General features: G+C 42.5%; 1 protein-coding gene across 20 annotated transcripts in view; it reads left to right on the top strand.

The window, feature by feature from the left end:
- st3gal3a (ST3 beta-galactoside alpha-2,3-sialyltransferase 3a) overlaps positions 1-17221 on the top strand; it is a 723997-nt gene that overhangs the window by 237929 nt on the left and 468847 nt on the right. The window contains exon 1 of one of the 20 annotated variants that reach the window (XM_085983201.1): positions 3922-4202. The exons of 18 other annotated variants lie outside the window; for them this stretch is intronic. The gene's annotated coding sequence lies outside the window, so the exon portion shown is untranslated. Of the gene's footprint in view, positions 1-3921; positions 4203-17221 lie in introns of those variants that run through there. One more of the 20 variants, XM_085983206.1, reaches the window with a different exon arrangement.

Raw genomic sequence — 17221 nt, 5'->3', positions numbered from 1 at the left:
TAGCTGGAGACAGCTAGTTCTGGAGCACAAGTCTTCAGCACGACAGCCAGGATGTTGTCGGGGCCCGTAGCCTTTGCTGTATCCAGTGCACTCAGCTGTTTCTTGATATCACATGGAGTGAATCGAATTGGCTGAAGATTGGCTTCTGTGATGATGGGGACCTCAGGAGTAGGGCGATTTGGATCATCCACTTGACACTTCTGGCTGAAGATAGTTGCAACCGCCTCCGCCTTGTCTTTTGCACTCGTGTGCTGGGCTCGGTCATCATTGAGGATGGGGATACTCATGGAGCCTCCTCCCGTTAGTTGTTTAATGGTCCACCACCATTCACGACTGGGTGTGACAGGACTGCAGAGCTTTGATCTGATCCGTTGATTGTGGGATCGCTTAGCTCTGTCTATAGCATGCTGCTTCCGCTTTTTTGCATGCATGTATTGATGTGCCAAATAACGGCCTGAATCCAAGAGGTTAAAGTTTAAAACTAAAGGCTTTTATTAAGTAAGAACATGGCATCAAGTTAACACAGGGCAACCATCATTCATCACCGACCCAGCCCTTATGAGTAAGACCCAGCTCTTATAAGCAAGACTCACACCAATCTGGAGGATCCAGAGGGGCGGGGCTAGGGAGGAGCATTAGTTGTTACACCTGTAGAACATTCCAGACATTAACAAGTACAACAACAACAGACAATACAAATGCCAGAACACAGAGTTATTTCATCACATTCACCCCCTGCTATAGATTCAGTCTGTCAGGAGGTCTGATAGTCCTCTGGGAACGACGTAACTCTTGCTGAGGCTCCTCCCGGAGTACTAACTCCGGTTCATTTGAATTCCCAGAATCATCAGTATTTTCCACACTGAGGGTTTGTGTCTCTGAAGGTCCAATACCACGATTGAAAACTCTACTCTCAGAGTCGAACTCTTTTCGAGCTCCAGCAGGTGCAAGATCTTTAATAGAGACCGTATCCTCTCGCCCATCCGGATATTGAATGTACGCATACTGGGGATTAGCATGGAGGAGTTGTACTTCCTCCACCAGTGGATCAGTCTTGTGGCCTCTCACATGTCTGCGCAACAGCACAGGGCCCGTGGTCGTCAACCATGTGGGTAACAATACTCCATTAGTAGCTTTTCTTGGAAAACTAAACATCCTTTCATGAGGGGTGGCATTCGTCGCTGTACACAAAAGAGACCTTATGGAATGCAGCACGTCTGGCAGGACATCCTGCCAGCGAGAGGTCGGCAGGCCTCGCGACTTCAGAGACAGTACGATAGCCTTCCACACTGTCGCATTTTCCTTCTCGACCTGCCCATTACCACGAGGGTTATAGCTGGTAGTTCTACTCGTTGCAATCCCTTTCGATAGCAAAAACTGTCGCAATTCTTCGCTCATAAAGGAAGAACCCCTATCACTATGTATATAGTTAGGCATGCCAAACAAGGAAAACAGTTGGCAGAGGCATTTAATTACAACAGCACTAGTCACATCCGGACAGGGGATAACAAAAGGGAACCGAGAGTACTTGTCTATAATATTAAGAAAATAGACATTACGGTCGCTCGATGGAAGGGGACCTTTAAAATCGAGGCTCAAATGGTCGAGTTGCTTTAATAAGATGAGCTGGTTCGGATGGCTTATAGAAGCGGGGTTTGCATTCAGCACAAACACGACAGGTTCTGGTCATTAGTACGATAGCAAAATACTGCAGATGTTGGAAATCCGAAATAACAACAAAATTTGAAGAAGGGTTCGACCTGAAACGTCAACTCAAATTTCTCTCCACGGATGTTGCCTGACCTGCTGAGTTTTTCCAGCATTTTCTGTTGTTATTTAGGTTCTGGTCATTGTCCGGACCTGCTCAATAGAGTAGGGTAGATTGTGGGACTTAATGAAGTGGTTCATTCTGGTAACCCCAGGGTGGCAGAGTGCGCCGTAGAGACTTTGAAGCTTACCTATACCTAGACTAGCACATACTCCTCGTGACAAAGCATCCGATGGCTCATCGAATACTCCAGGCCTGTACTGAATATCATAGTCATATGTTGACAGTTCTATTCGCCATCTTAAAATCTTATCATTTTTGATCTTGCCTCTCTGCTTAGTATTGAACATAAAGGCCACAGATCGCTGGTCAGTAATGAGCGTAAAACGTTGGCCAGCGAGATAATGTCTCCAATACCTGACTGCTTCGATAATTGCCTGTGCCTCCTTTTCCACTGAAGAATGTTGAACTTCTAGTCCTTGCAATGTACGAGAGAAAAAAGCTACTGGTCTACCAGCTGCTGCCAACGCAAAATCAAATACATCACTTTCCACTTGAAAAGGGATCTTCTCATCTGTGTTGCAGCTTCCCCAGGTTGGCATCTCATTTTTAGGTATGCCGGTGCTGCTCCTGGCATGCTCTTCTACACTCCTTATTGAACCAGGACTGGTTCCCTGGCTTGATGGTAATGGTAGAGTGAGGGATATGCCAGGCCATGAGGTTACAGATTCTGGTGGAAGACAATTCTGCTGCTGCTGCTGATGGTCCACAGCGCCTCATGGATGCCCAGTTTTGAGCTGCTAGATCTGTTCTGAATCTATCCCATTTAGCACGGTGGAAGTGCCCCACAACACAATGGAGGGAGTCCTCAGACGGAACTTTATCTCCACAAGGACTGTGCGGTGGTCACTGCTACTAATGCTGTCATGGACAAATGCATCTGCGACAGGTAGATTAGTGAGGACGAGGTCAAGTAGGATTTTGCCTCATGTTGGTTCTCTCCCCACCTGTCGCAGGCCCAGACTAACAGCTTTGTCCTTCAGGACTTGCCAGCTCAGGCAGTCATGGTGCTAGCGAGCCACTTTTGATGGACATTGAAGTCCCCCACCCATTCTGTGCTCGGTGCTTCTTCCAAGTGGTGTTCATCATGGAGGAGTACTGATTCATCAACTGAGGGAGGGCGGTAGATGGTAATCAGCAGGAGGTTTCCCTGCCCATGCTTGACCTAAAGCCATGAGACTTCATGGGGTCCGGAGTCAATCTTGAGGACTCCCAGGGCCAGTCCTTCCCAACTGTATACCACTGTGCCGCCACCCCTGTTGGGCCTGTCCTGCCGGTGATGGAGGAGTTTGGGACATTGGCTGAAAGGTATGATTCTGTGAGTATAACTTTGTCAGACTGTTGCTTGACTAGTCTGTGGGACAACTTTCCCAATTTTGGCACTAGTCCCCTGATGTTGGTGAGGAGTCCTTTGCAGGGTTGACTGGGCTGGTTGTGCCGTTGCCGTGTCCGTAGCCGGTGCCGAGGTTGATGCCGAGTGGTCCATCCGCTTTTATTCGTAACGGTGTTTTTGCAACTGAGCGGTTTGCTAGGCCATTTCAGAGGGCAGTTAAGAGTCAACCACATTGCTGTGGGTCTGGAGTCACATATAGGCCAGACCAGGTAAGGACAGCAGATTTCCTTCCCTAAAGGACATTAGTGAACCAGTTGGGTTTTTATCAGAATCCGATAGTTTCATGGTCACCATTACTGATACTAGCTTTTTATTCCAGATTTATTTAATTAACTGAATTTAAATTCCTCAGCTGCCGTGGGGGGGTTTGAACTCACGACTCCGGATCATTAGTCCAGGCCTCTGGATTACTAATACAAAAAGAAAATACTGTAGATGCTGGAAATCTGAAATAAAAACAGAAAATGCTGGAGAAACTCAGCAGGTCAGGCAGCATCTGTGAAGAGAGAAACAGAGTTAACGTTTCAGGTCGATGACCTTTCGTCAGAACTGGAAAAAAGCAGGAAATGGAACAGATTTTAAGGCAATTTAAGGGCTGGGAAAGGGGGGAGGGGATTACTAGTCCAGTAACATAATCATTATGCTACCGTTCCCGTTGTTACAAAAATAATTAACTACTTTTCTGCCACCTTTTATTTTGTTCCCTTGCTTTTACGACCTCTTTTATGCACCTCCCCTAAAGGCTTATTGGATAAAGAGACAACTTGGTGTAACATTAAGTGATACAGACCAGAAGATCCAGGATTGATGTCCAGTTTGTGCTCAGTTAGATGATCTCCACTGGGGCAGCAATAGAGTGCTACAATTGACTTTGATACTACTAGGTCAGGGAGGTGAAAAATCAGCCAGACTTTCCATTCCTGACTGCTATCCAGTGACCCATGCTGGGAAGTGTGGATGTTGGGTGAGAACAAGGATCAGGTACGTGATCCCTTCATTACTGAACAACTTGCCAGCCTTCTCTCTCTCTTCATACATAAAAAATGGCCATTTACATGAGGAACTAGAGGGCTGCTTGTAGCAATGGAATTGCAGCTAAGCAACAGTCAGTACCTTCAAGAAAGAGGGGAAAAATTACCGGGGAAGAATTAAAAAGCCCACTGTTCTGGTGGCGGTATTCTGGTTATAAGTTGACTGTTGTACAGAGTCAAATCTCTACATTATAACTAAGATGGAGAAATGTGCAGACATTTAAGGAAAAGTAATGGAAACAGAGAAGTTTTGCATTTTTTGTAAAATTTGAAGCCTGGCTTCACTGGGGTTTGGGAATCTTCTTCTGGTTGGGATCATAGTATCATATTTACATTGAGCACCACCTAGTGGTTTTTAGATGGTGTGACACAATTTGTTTAAAAAAAAGAAAAAGCTATCAAGGAGATAGAGTTAATATTATTTGCTGATTGAAAGTTTTAATGATTAATACTATGGTTGTTATCTCTGGTTAATTAATTTTGGCTGTGATATATTAATAAAAGTTGCACTAATTAGCAACTGTTATTCTATTACGTGATGTTGCCATCATCCAAATAAACCTCTTGTAGTTCTGTTAAAAAATGAAACTGCATTCCTTTTGCTTGGCCTTGAGTAACATCCATTAAGATTGTTTTCCTCCAGTGTCAGCATCTCTGCTCTGCCCATTCTCCCTCCCCATACATCATGAATCAATTGGCCAACACCCTTTATAGCCTCCTAGGTATCTCAGCAAATGGTAAGTAATGCACAGTCTCTGTCATGAACCAAATCTGTGCACTGCTCAATGATCACAACATACCTTTTTTGTGTGTCTCATTCTTTTAAATTGTGTCAACGAATTGTGTTAGCTATTGTGAAATGGTCTTGCTTGACATAGTGGAAGATCAATCAAATATTGAACTGCTCAATCAATTGAGTCAGACCCACCCTTCCCTAGCAAGTATCACTCTTCATGGGAGAAATGTACCTATCAGGTTAGCATTTTTTAGGTTAAGTTCCAGTGCTCCGCTGTCACAGATTGCAAATTAGGAAATAGCTTGAAATAGCTCATTATTAGGTTCAATAAGATTTCAACAGTTGGGAGGAGAAACGTCACTAACAATTTCTAGTTAAAGATTCTATATAGATACTGTACAGCCTATGCTGTGGTTGCTTCAGTTAACTGATTCATCATTATTTCCAAAAGTCTTTTCTTAAGGAGAGCTGTAACCTCATGGAGCTCAGATATGATGCAATTTAAAAATCCACCAATTAATTTTGGGTTTTCTTTTAACAACATTGATCAAGAAGTACAGAAAGTTGATTGTTTTTACATCTGGAGAAAAAAAGTACAAAATCTTCCAGGCTTCACTGATCTCCTTACCATAGCATGGATACACATTCTACTCCATTCTAATTATCTTGGGGTGGATGCTAATCTATTACTAATACTATTTGACTTTAGTTGTTTGAAGTCTGGGTAATTCTGATTCTATGACTGATGAATCCCAGTGTTAAAGAGCAAAGGTCAGTGCTGCAAGCACACAAAAAAGACATTGCTGAAATTGGCCCTTAATATTAGGCTTAGCACATCATCTTGATGGATAGCATTGGAAAGAATGCTTTTTAATAAGTCAAGCTCCAATCTAACAGGTCAGAAAAAAAATTGTTCTAATTTAGAAATCATTCTCTTAGGCATTGGAGCATGAAATTGGTGCTGGTGACTGACCATAATGCACCTGCACACATTTTTTAAAATTAAATGTCACTTTTTTTGTTTACTTTGTCTCTCTTAAGACCATATCTGTTAGCTTGACTTAGTTGACATCACTCTTGCCTCGAATTCAGAAAGACATGTGTTCCAATCCTCATAACATAACTTGAGCACACCAATGCAGTGCTGAGGAATTGCTGCATTATTGTGGATGTTGTCTTTTGGATGGGGTGTTAAATTGAGGCCTTGTCTACTTGTTCAGTTGGACACAAATGATCCCATGGCACTATTAGAGGGCTAGGAGGGAGTTGTCCTGGGTGGCATTCCCTCATCTACTACCACCAAAAAAACGATTAACTGGTCATTCTTCTCGGTTGCTGTTTGTGGGACCTCGCTGTGTGCAATTGGCTGTCACGCATGCTACGTAGCAGTGACTGCATTTTTAAATACACAAGTTCTCTATTTTCTGGGTATTTTGTTTGGCCAGTTACATGAGTTCTTTAGAACTGGAGCCATAATGTACGGTAGTTTTAATGCATGTCCATTCTTCTCTTTCACAATCTAATCTGCAAAATCTTGAAAATCAATGTTAACTACCAATTTTTAGCTTGCATCCCTTGTACTAAGGTAACTGATTTTCAATTATGATGTAAAAACAAAAAATGTTGCAAATACACCACAGCCCCATCAGCAACTGAAAAGGTAGGTGAATGGTTCAGGTAGAGAGCTTACTGAATGGTCTGTACCTGAAACTTAATAGTTGCTCTTTTCAGATGATAGACTTGCTGCGTATTTCTGTTTTAATTTCAGATTTCCAGAATTTAGAAGTTTATTTCTTTACATTGTTCCTACTGCTTAACTCTGTAATTTATTGAATAATTGTTTCAGACACAGTAGTACACATAAGAACCTAAGAACTAGGAGCCAGGAGTAGGCATTACAGCCCCTCGAGCCTGCTCCGCCATTCAATAAGATCATGGCTGATCGTTGACCTCAACTGCACTTTCCTGCCCGATCCACATATCCATTGATTCCCCTAGAGTCCAAAAATCTATCATAGCCTTGAATATACTCAACGATTGAGCATCCACAACCCTCTGGGGCAGAGAATTCCAAAGATTCACAACCCTCTGAGTGAAGAAATTTCTCCTCATCTCAGTCTTAAATGGCTGACCCCTTATCCTGAGACTATGCCCCCTAGTTCTAGACTCTCCAGCTAGGGAAAACAACCTCTCAGCATCTACCCTGTCAATCCCCCTCAGAATCTTATATGTTTCAATGAGATCACCTCTCATTCTTCTAAACTCCGGAGAGTTTGGCCCAATCTACTCAATCTCTCATCATAGGACAACCTTCTCACCCCAAAAATCAATCTAGTGAACTTTCGTTGCACTGCCTCCATGGCAAGTATATACTTCCTTGGATAAGGAGACCAAAACTGTGCACAGTACTCCAGGTGTGGTCTCATCAAAGCCCTGTACAAGTGAAGCAAGATTTCCTTACTCTTGTACTCCAATCCCCTTGCAATAAAGGCCAACATGCCACGTGCCTTCCAAATTGCTTGCTGTACCTACAAGCTAACTTTTTGTGTTTCTTGTACGAGGACACCCAAATCTCTCTCAACACCAACATTTAGAAGTTACACAGAAAGGAGCAGTTTACTAGCACTTTATTCAGGTGATCTAAATAGAAAATGCCTTAGATGTGTGCACAGATGTAATTTGAATGTATGCTTGGGCGGAGCAATTCTGGTACCGATGGCAGGAAGAGTTGTTTTTTTGCATAGATAATTAGAATAAAGCAATTTTGAATTAAGAGGAGTAGACTGTAGTGTTTTTCGAAATGGAGTTTTAACATTTAAGATGCCTGCTACTGTGGTGACTGCACAATACCAGTGGAGGGAGACATTGTCTTGAAGTAAAAGACTAAGGGGGGAAAATTAGTTAGCGACAATTTTGGTTCGCTAACATCACCTAGGCGCTAACCCCGAATATCGGGGTGGTGCGTTCTGCAGCGCTACGCACTGGGTCACGTAGCGCTGCCGCATGGAAGGGCTCCTCACCTCATTAAAGGGAAGGGCCCAAGCCCACAACTCTGCGGGGTCATACCTGGACCACCGGGGAGCGGGGTGCCATGGCAGCAGCCCGGCACTCGAGGAGTGGTAGGCTGCCAGATCACGGCACGTTGTAAGACTCAATGGACCGCGACAAGTAAGTTGGCCGATTTCCCCCCGCTGCCCGCCACCACCTCTTTACTTCTTGGCTTGGCATTTGTATATTGCTCAAAATAAAGCTCTGCTGACTAAACTGTGAGCCATCTGGTGCATTGTTACTGACTGATGATTCGCTAGACGCAAGAACAAATTAAATCAAAATACTTTAAGGTAACTAGGAAAGAACAGCTAAAATTGTAGTATCTTACTTTACATCCCTTCAAGTCTCCCATCTTGAGCTGTATCCTATTAACCAGTGGTCTGCATTATATCTTGCTTTGTTTTTGACTGCTGCCTCTTTCCTAAGCAGAATTGAAACTGATTAGTTTATGTAGTATTGTACAACCTTTTTATTGCCCAGGTATTGTGGTGAATTGCCGTATTTCAATATATTCCATAGGTAATGTTATAATGTAAATTTACAGTGTCACCAAAAACTGAATGTTTGTTACATTTGGACCAGAGAAGGGAGCATGGTGTACTGTCTTAGGAAATGGGATGGCAGGTGGTAGGAATGGATGCAGTGTGTTGGATGGCCATCTTGGAAAGTGAGAGAGTGTAGGATATTGGTAGACGACTATGAACACGTTGCCAGTCTGCTTGCTATCTTGGTTGGGGACTGATTTGTGGTGTGGTTAAGAAAGAAAGCTGGACCTTGCATTTATATAGTGCCATTCACATCCTCAATGTCCAAAAGTGCAGTGATTAATGTAGGCAAACATGACTGCCTATTTGAAGATAGCAAGGTCCAAGAACCAGCAAATGAATGAATAACCAGATCATTTGTTTTTGGCGCTGTTGGTTGAAGACACTGGGAGAAATCTCCTGCTCCTCTTCATTTAGTGCAATGGGATTTCTTGCATCCATGTAAACAGGCAGTGGCGGGGAGGGCTCAGTTTAATGTCTGAACCAAAAGGTGGCAGCTCTGGCAAATGCAGCACTGCCTCAGTACTGCTGTAGAGTGTCAGCCTTGATTGTGCTCCAGTCCTGCGATAAGCTTGAACTGCAACTTCTGACTCGGAGGCAAGCATGCAGCTGAGACAACTTATAAAATGGGATGGGGGTTGGAAGGAGTTTATGTTTGTATAGTGCTAAGTTGTGCAGTCAGAAGCAAAAAAATAGCTCTGCAACAAAGCAAAGAAAAAATATTATAAAAGAAATAAAAGTGCCTTTTGCATCCCAAAGCGGTTCATAGCCAATTAATTTGTTTATAAAGTGTGGTTCCTATTGTTATGTGGGAAAGCAGAAAATGAGTTAAATGACCAATAAACCTGCTTTGATGGTGTAGATTAAAGGATACGTTTTGGCTAGGACACTGGGAGAACTACCCTGCTCTCTGTCAAATAGTACCATGGAATCTTTTGCGTTCACTTGAACAGGGAGATGGGGTCTCTATTTAACATCTCAACTAACAATGCAGCACTCCCTCAGGTCTGCACTGCAGTGTTAGCCTAAATTTTGTGCTTAAATCATGGCGTGGAGTTTGAACCCACAATCTTCTGACTCAGAGGAGAGCTACCAGTGAGCCAAGCTCACACTTATATAGTAATATAGTGGTAAAATACAGTGGCCTGTAATTTGTGGTCAGCGGCGAAGCTAAGACGCTCACCGCTGGCCCCGAAGAAAGCTGCCCACAGAGATCTCGTGATCTCTGCGGTGAGATGTTTGCCTTTTTTGATATTCAATTGATTGCAGCGCTGTGAATAGGGGATTTCTATGGCGATGCTGCAGTAACATCAACAAGCTGTCTAAGCAGCCAATCACATTGAAGAATTTTCACAGACAGCAAACCAGGAAATGCGAAGCTGCTTTTATCTGGACATTTTAAAAATGTTACAGAGCGCGAAATAAAGATTGGGACTTTCACATGGAGATATGGTAGAAGATGAAATATCAAGAACTTTAAAAAAAATTAAAGATTTTTTTAAAAAATTGTTATTTTTATCATAAAAGAAATTTGACACACCACAAATATAAAAATTAATTTTTCAGGGCCAGAACGTTTGTTTAGCAGTCAATACGCTGTTAAAACCCCAATTATACCTATTCAACAAGGCTTAACATTTAATGAGGTATTTAACAGCAATAGTACTGCGGAAAAGCCCAGGTTTTCGTCAGTTTCACTGATTACACTGATGGCCGGGTGTTTGGGGGGGGTGGGGTGGGATCCGCAGCCAGTGTTTGAGCAGTGAATGACTCAGCGCAACTTCAGGATTTCCGCGGTTAGATGCGCATGTGCTAAATCCTGAAGTTGTGGTCAGTTTCAGAGGGGTAATGACGGCAACTGCTGACAGTTTGCCGTCATGACCCACCAGAAATTCTGGCCCAATGTGTTGATAGGTGAGATGGTATTCTAACATTTTGCCATGGAACACTTTCTGCAACATAATTGACTCATAGGAAACAGACAGTTTCCAGAAGCAGCCCAGTCTACCATGAGCTACAAACCTGCATTCATTTATGGAAAAGCATTCCATGGGACTTATAATTACTCTCTTACTACATTATAGTGCACTGAAGGCCACATAGGATGCCCACCATACTCTCCTGTCTACTCTGAAAGGGCAGCAAATACCATGTTGTCGCAGTCATGTGTTTATGTTCAGGTAGATTTCTTTACAAGTAAGATAATATATAGATGTAATTAACAGCAAATTACTGATTGTAAAAATAATTAGAAAGCAATAAACATAGAACAAATCACCACGGTTAAAGTATCCTTTTCAGTATGTGTAACTTTCATAGATTTCCCAATATGATCGCATGCATGCATAATGCAAAATTCCTCAGCACCTGCAGCCTATCCATCAATTAGGCTGAATTAAAGATTATGGATAAACAGAATGCTTATACAATTTTTGGGTCTCCAAAGATTGCGCCCATCATCCAAGGTCAAAGGCATTCTATGAAAGACTATTGAATGGTCTACAAATTAGCAATTTGATAGTTACTGTCTGGGTCTCTCGCCTGCCAAGGCCTTAGACAATGTGCATTTTGAACTTCTATAATAAATCCTGCCCCTTATCCATTTAATCAATCTAGCCTGTTCCCATGAAAAGCCTGACTCTGGTCTCTATTTTGATATTTAGTAAGGAAATATGGCTTCCATTTTAACTGTGGTTATTTCAAAAGAGTATAACAAAATACAGATATTTTCTTTTCTTGGCATAGGATAAAAACTGTGTTTTCATCATGTTCCGTTGTCCTGCCAAGGGGAAGTGTCAATCTGAAGTGGTCTTAGATGTCCATATATAGATATGAATGAATGAAAGAATGAACTATGAACATGAACAGTGTATTGATTTTTTTTAAAGACTTTGAAACAGATGATTCCTTAAAATGTATTTTAAGTGCAGACAATAATGGACATTATAGCCCTGATCTCCTGAAGGGAAAAATGAGGCCTAAGCTGACCCAGCACCACAGATGGTTGGCCTGGCTCAATTTTTTGATGGGAGACCTTACTCCTAATTTTAATAGGTTACAGACAGAGGACAAGCTTTCGAAAGAGCTTGGCCAGTAATACACTTTGACGATTGGAAAATATGGCAATGCCGTAACTCTTGAAGGCTACAGGATAGAAAAGTGGAGAAATTTAGAGAACTTCACAGTGGAGACATGGATAACACTGAGTTGGAGCTCCTACTGCAGGAGGTACACCAAAGGAGGTTAGCCCTTTTTGGGATAGAACACCACCTCTTAGTAAAAGCAGGGGTGCAAGCTGCTTTAAGGGAGTTCACTAATTGAGTCAATGCAGTCACTCAGGTCCTTGCACCTGGTTTCAAATGAAGAAGAACTTGGGTATTCGGAGGAAGGCAAAGGTGGGTGTGCTCCTCACTTTTTTAACACATTTTTGTGGAGCCCATCATATGAAAAAAACGAAATTGGCGACCTTTGGGAGATACCATTTCAAGCATTGTACACAACCATTTCCCTTTTACATGTGCTTTTTAATTGTGCCACGCTGAATGGCATACTTGCAGGTGGAATTGACGGATGTGGAATAGAAAACGGGTGCTCAGTGTTTTCGCCAAGGCCCTCCTCTGCTGTTGGGATATTTCTCAGTGGGTTCGCCAGCCATGAATGCAGAGGATAGCTCTGGTCTTCCAAAAGCTGTTGAGCAGGCCAGGTCCTTGGATCCCCGATGTGCCCATTCCAACTGGGATGGAGAGATGCGCTCCCTCCCACAGTTGGAAATTTAAGCAAGGATTAAAGAATTATTCAATGGTGACAAACCTCTTATGTGCCAGTGATGTGGCCTAATCTTTTCACCAAACAGCCACTGGACATGTTACGATTCGCGTGCATGCGGCTGTGGACCTGATTTGCTGACCCCTGCCTTCCTTCCTATGAGGCTCTGCACCACCAGAAGAGCATGAAGTATTGCATACTTTCAAATATCTTGCTTTAATCCACATTGTGCATACAAAATTATGTTGGCTCCTTGATGTAGTGGCTAAATACACCACCGAGTATATTACTGAATCATAAGACCAGGAAGTATACTGCATTAATGTATTCCCTGGGGTTTCTCCCCCTCCACACCAGCCCAAATAGACTTGATCACCTACACTTTTGCCCAGTTGGACATATCCCCCACTCCACTACCAGTTCTCATTTTTCCTCGTCATTCTGCTGTTTCTGCCTCCAGTTCCTCTATGATATTTCTCTATGTCTGGTGTGTCTCCATATCAGTGTCCCCTGATGTGCTTATTGTTCTTTTCTGGTCTCTGCTTTCTCTCTAACTCTAGTGCTCGATACTTAAATGTTGCCCCAGGAATGAATAAGAACTCCATACAATTAACACACCTAATACTGTGACTTTTTCCTTGAACTTAACTATTTGCACTACTTGTAAATTTCAGTAAATATTTTAAATTTGGTTACATCTAATTTTAAACTAAAGGAATGTACTGTGTTCCATTGAAGGAACAATGTGTGTGCTACACTGAATATGCACTTCATGAAGAGTGTTGTTTTAAAGCCAGAATGCGAGACCTTGAGAAGCTAACTTTGTTTTAAGTGACCAAATGGCGCAATCATAATTTTTCATTGCTAATGAGGACTTTGTTTGTGAATTATCCAAATTTGCACGTCCTTAGTTCTGCTATTGCAAATCATTTATTTCTCATTTATTAGCTGACAGAGAGGTACGACAGTCATGCGAGTTCAAAAGGTGATTTCTTGGCACTCACTTAAGATCATGTGAAAACTCAAAATGATTAATTTTTTTTGTAATGATGTATAACAAGCTCATATAAATCACTTGGCATCAAAACTGTGCCCATTTTTAGAAGCTTTTGCGAACTTGGAATAACTTGAAAGAGCAATGTACTTCATCAACAACTGGCATCTTCCTTTATTCTCAGGTTTCAGTTACAACAGCCTTTGCTCCACAGTCTTGGAGATTTCTTACAGAACTCTTGGACAAAGGCCAAGTTCCCAGGAAAGAAAGAAAGAAAGACTTGCATTTAAGGCCACTGGACGTCTCAAAGTGCTTTACAGCCAATGAAGTACTTTTGGAGTGTAATCACTGTTGTAATGTAGGAAACGCGGCAGCCAATTTTGCGCACAGCAAGCTCCCACAAACATCAATGTGATAAAGACCAGATAATCTGTTTTTGTTATGTTGATTGAGGGATAAATATTGGCTAGGACACTGGAGATAACTCCCCTGCTCTTCTTCGAAATATTGCCATGGGTTCTTTTTATCCACCTGAGAGAGCAGACGGGACGTCGGTTTAATGTCTCATCTGAAAGACAGCACCTCCGACAGTGCAGCACTCCCTCAGCACTGCACTGAAGTGCCAACCTAGATTTTTGTGCTCAAGTCCCTGGAGTGGGACTTGAACCCACAACCTTCTGACTCAGAGGCGAGAGTGCTACCCACTGACACTAGGACCCAAAATGAAAGGCAATATCTACTTTTATTTGAATTTACTGCTCGTTTCCAGCAATAGTCAATATTTTGGCAATTGGCATTTTAATAATTTTGTTTAAAAAATCAAAATGCAGAATGTGGTGATGCTGTGCATTGGAGTTCTAGCACCTATGTCACAGAGCAGCAAGCTTATGGTTTGCACTCTGTGATACACCAAGTGCCAGGTTTCGTAATCTCTTGACAAGAGGCAGCAATCTTCAGCAGAGACCAAGCATTTACCCCACACAGAGGACGGAAACTGAGAGCGAGAACCACAGTCCTTGGGCTAGTATAATATCACCTAATTATGGAGCATATTTGATTGTCATCAGAGCCCTCTTGGCCAAGAATAATGTAATTCCCTGAGAAATGAGAACATAACATAAGAAATAGGAGCAGGAGTAGGCCAATCGGCCCCTCGAGCCTGCTCCACCATTCAATAAGATCATGGCTGATCTGATCCTAACCTCAAATCTACTATCACTCTCCATCCCACCCGAACCCATGTGATCTCCCGGGAGAGGCGAAAAACCAGATAAAAAACCCAATGACCAATTTGGGAGAAAAAATCTGGGAAATTCCTCTCCGACCCATCTAGGCGATCGAAACTCGTCCAGGAGATCACTCTGTCCCTATATTTTCTACAGTACTTACCTTCTGTAAAGGCGATCTCCACCCCAGCCAGGAACAGGAATAAAACCATCTCCTGAAATCTTAACACAGAATTAGAACACAAGAAGTAGGAGCAGAACCAGGCTACACGGCCCCTGGGCCCGCTCCACTACCCACCGGGCCATGACCATTCCGAACCTAGACTCATGTCCAATTTCCTGCCCGCTCCCCGTAACCCTTAATTCCCTTTACTTCTAGGAAACTATCTATTTCTGTTTTAAATATATTTAATGATGTAGCTTCCACAGCTTTCTGGGGCAGCACATTCCACAAACCTACCACCCTCTGAGTGAAGAAGTTTCTCCTCATCTCAGTTTTGAAAGAGCAGCCCCTTATTCTAAGATTATGCCCCCTAGCTCTAGTTTCACCCATCATTGGGAACATCCTCACCGCATCCACCCGATCAAGCCCCTTCACAATCTTATATGTTTCAATAAGATCGCCTCTCATTCTTCTGAACTCCAATGAGTAGAGTCCCAATCTACTCAACCTCTCATCATATGTCCACCCCCTCATCCCTGGAATTAACCGAGTGAACCTTCTTTGTACTGACTCGAGAGCAAGTATGTCTTTTCTTAAGTATGGACACCAAAACTGTATGCAGTATTCCAGGTGCGGTCTCACCAATACCTTGTACAACTGCAGCAATACCTCCCTGCTTTTATATTCTACCCCCCCTAGCAATAAAAGCCAACATTCCATTGGCCTTCTTGATCACTTGCATACTAACTTTTTGAGTTTCGTGCACCAGGATCCCCAGATCCCTTGGTACTACAGTACTTTCCAGTTTCTTGCCATTAAGATAATAACTTGCTCTATGATTTTTCCTGCCAAAGTGCATAACCTCACACTTTCCAGTATTGTATTCCATTTGCCAAATTTCTGCCCACTTACTTAGCCTGTCTATGTCCCTTTGCAGGTTTTTTATGTCCTCCTCACTCACTACTTTCCCTCCCATCTTTGTATCATCTGCAAACTTTGATATGTTACACTCGGTCCCCTCCTCCAAATCGTTAATATAGATTGTAAAGAGTTGGGGACCTAGCACTGACCCCTGCGGAACACCACTAGTTACTGATTGCCAGTCTGAGAATGAACCATTTATCCCAACTCTCTGCTTTCTGTTAGAGAGCCGATCCTCCACCCACGCCAGAATATTACCCCCAATCCTGTGATTTTTATCTTGAGCAATAATCTTTTGTGTGGCACCTTGTCAAATGCCTTTTGGAAGTCTAAATACACTACGTCCACTGGTTCCCCTTTATCCACCCTGTATGTTACTTCCTCAAAGAACTCCAGCAAATTTGTCAAACATGACTTCCCCTTCATGAAACCATGCTGAGTTTGTCCTATTAAATTATGTTTATCCAAATGTCCCGTTACTGTCTCCTTAATAATGGACTCTAAAATTTTACCAACCACAGCTGTTAGGCTAACAGGTCTATAGTTTCCAGCCTTCTGCCTACTACCCTTTCTAAATAAGGGTGTTACATTAGCAGTTTTCCAATCTGCCGGGACCTTTGCTGAGTCCAGGGAGTTTTGGAAAATTATTACCAATGCATCCACAATCCCTACCGCCACTTCCCTCAAGACCCTAGGATGTAAGCCATCAGGTCCAGGGGATTTATCCACCTTGAGTCCCATTATTTTACCAAGTACCACTTCCTTAGTGATTTTAATCTTATTTAGCTCCTCCCCCCCTAGAGCCCCCTGTTTGTCCAGTGTTGGGATATTCTTAGTGTCCTCTACCGTAAAGACTGATACAAAATAATTGTTCCGCGTTTTTGCCATCTCCATGTTTCCCACCATTAATTTATGGGAAGCCGTATGCTTGGCAATTTTCCAAATCTGCCAAGACTTTCCTGGTTAGGGGTTATGATTTGTTTCATAAAAGGTCCAAAATTTCCTGCAAAGAAAAGAAAATCTTAAACACCCCTGACCCCTAAACAAAAATCCTGACTCCTGCAAAATGGCTTTTCAAACTTGTTTCTTTTGTTCATTGTTTGCTGTATGCTACTCGTGCAAGTAGGCTAACATTATATATGTTGGGAACCGATAAAAATTTGTCATGTTCAAGACAAGTGAATTTAGCCAGCATTTGCAGTATTTTGCTTTTAAAGAAGTGAATTTAGCCTCTAGGATTCAACTTTTGAATGTCTGTTTGTTTGTGATACCAGCAGCTACCACTACCAAACTGCAGTCCCTTATTATGGCCTTCTTGTCAGGTACTTTATCAATGAGAACCAACTCGCCGCTGTTTCCCTGCCATCTTTTTGCTGTTAATAAACTAGCAGCTTGCTGGGAACAATGACAAATTTACCACAATTTTCACCTGTTAAAACAATGCAGTTTTACTGTCTATAAAGCCAAACTGAGACTTGTTTATGTTCTTGTGCTCAATATAACTTCTTAGATTCAGATGAACCCGCTCACTTGAGGTGTTCATTCTTGGCTGCATTCTTAATAACACA

The sequence above is a fragment of the Somniosus microcephalus genome, chromosome 3 (assembly GCF_052327205.1).
Source record: "Somniosus microcephalus isolate GS21.2 chromosome 3, FLI_Smic_1.0, whole genome shotgun sequence".
Lineage (NCBI taxonomy): Eukaryota > Metazoa > Chordata > Chondrichthyes > Squaliformes > Somniosidae > Somniosus > Somniosus microcephalus.
Note: the sequence above shows the minus strand (reverse complement) of the source record. Positions and strands in the feature narration are given on the sequence as shown.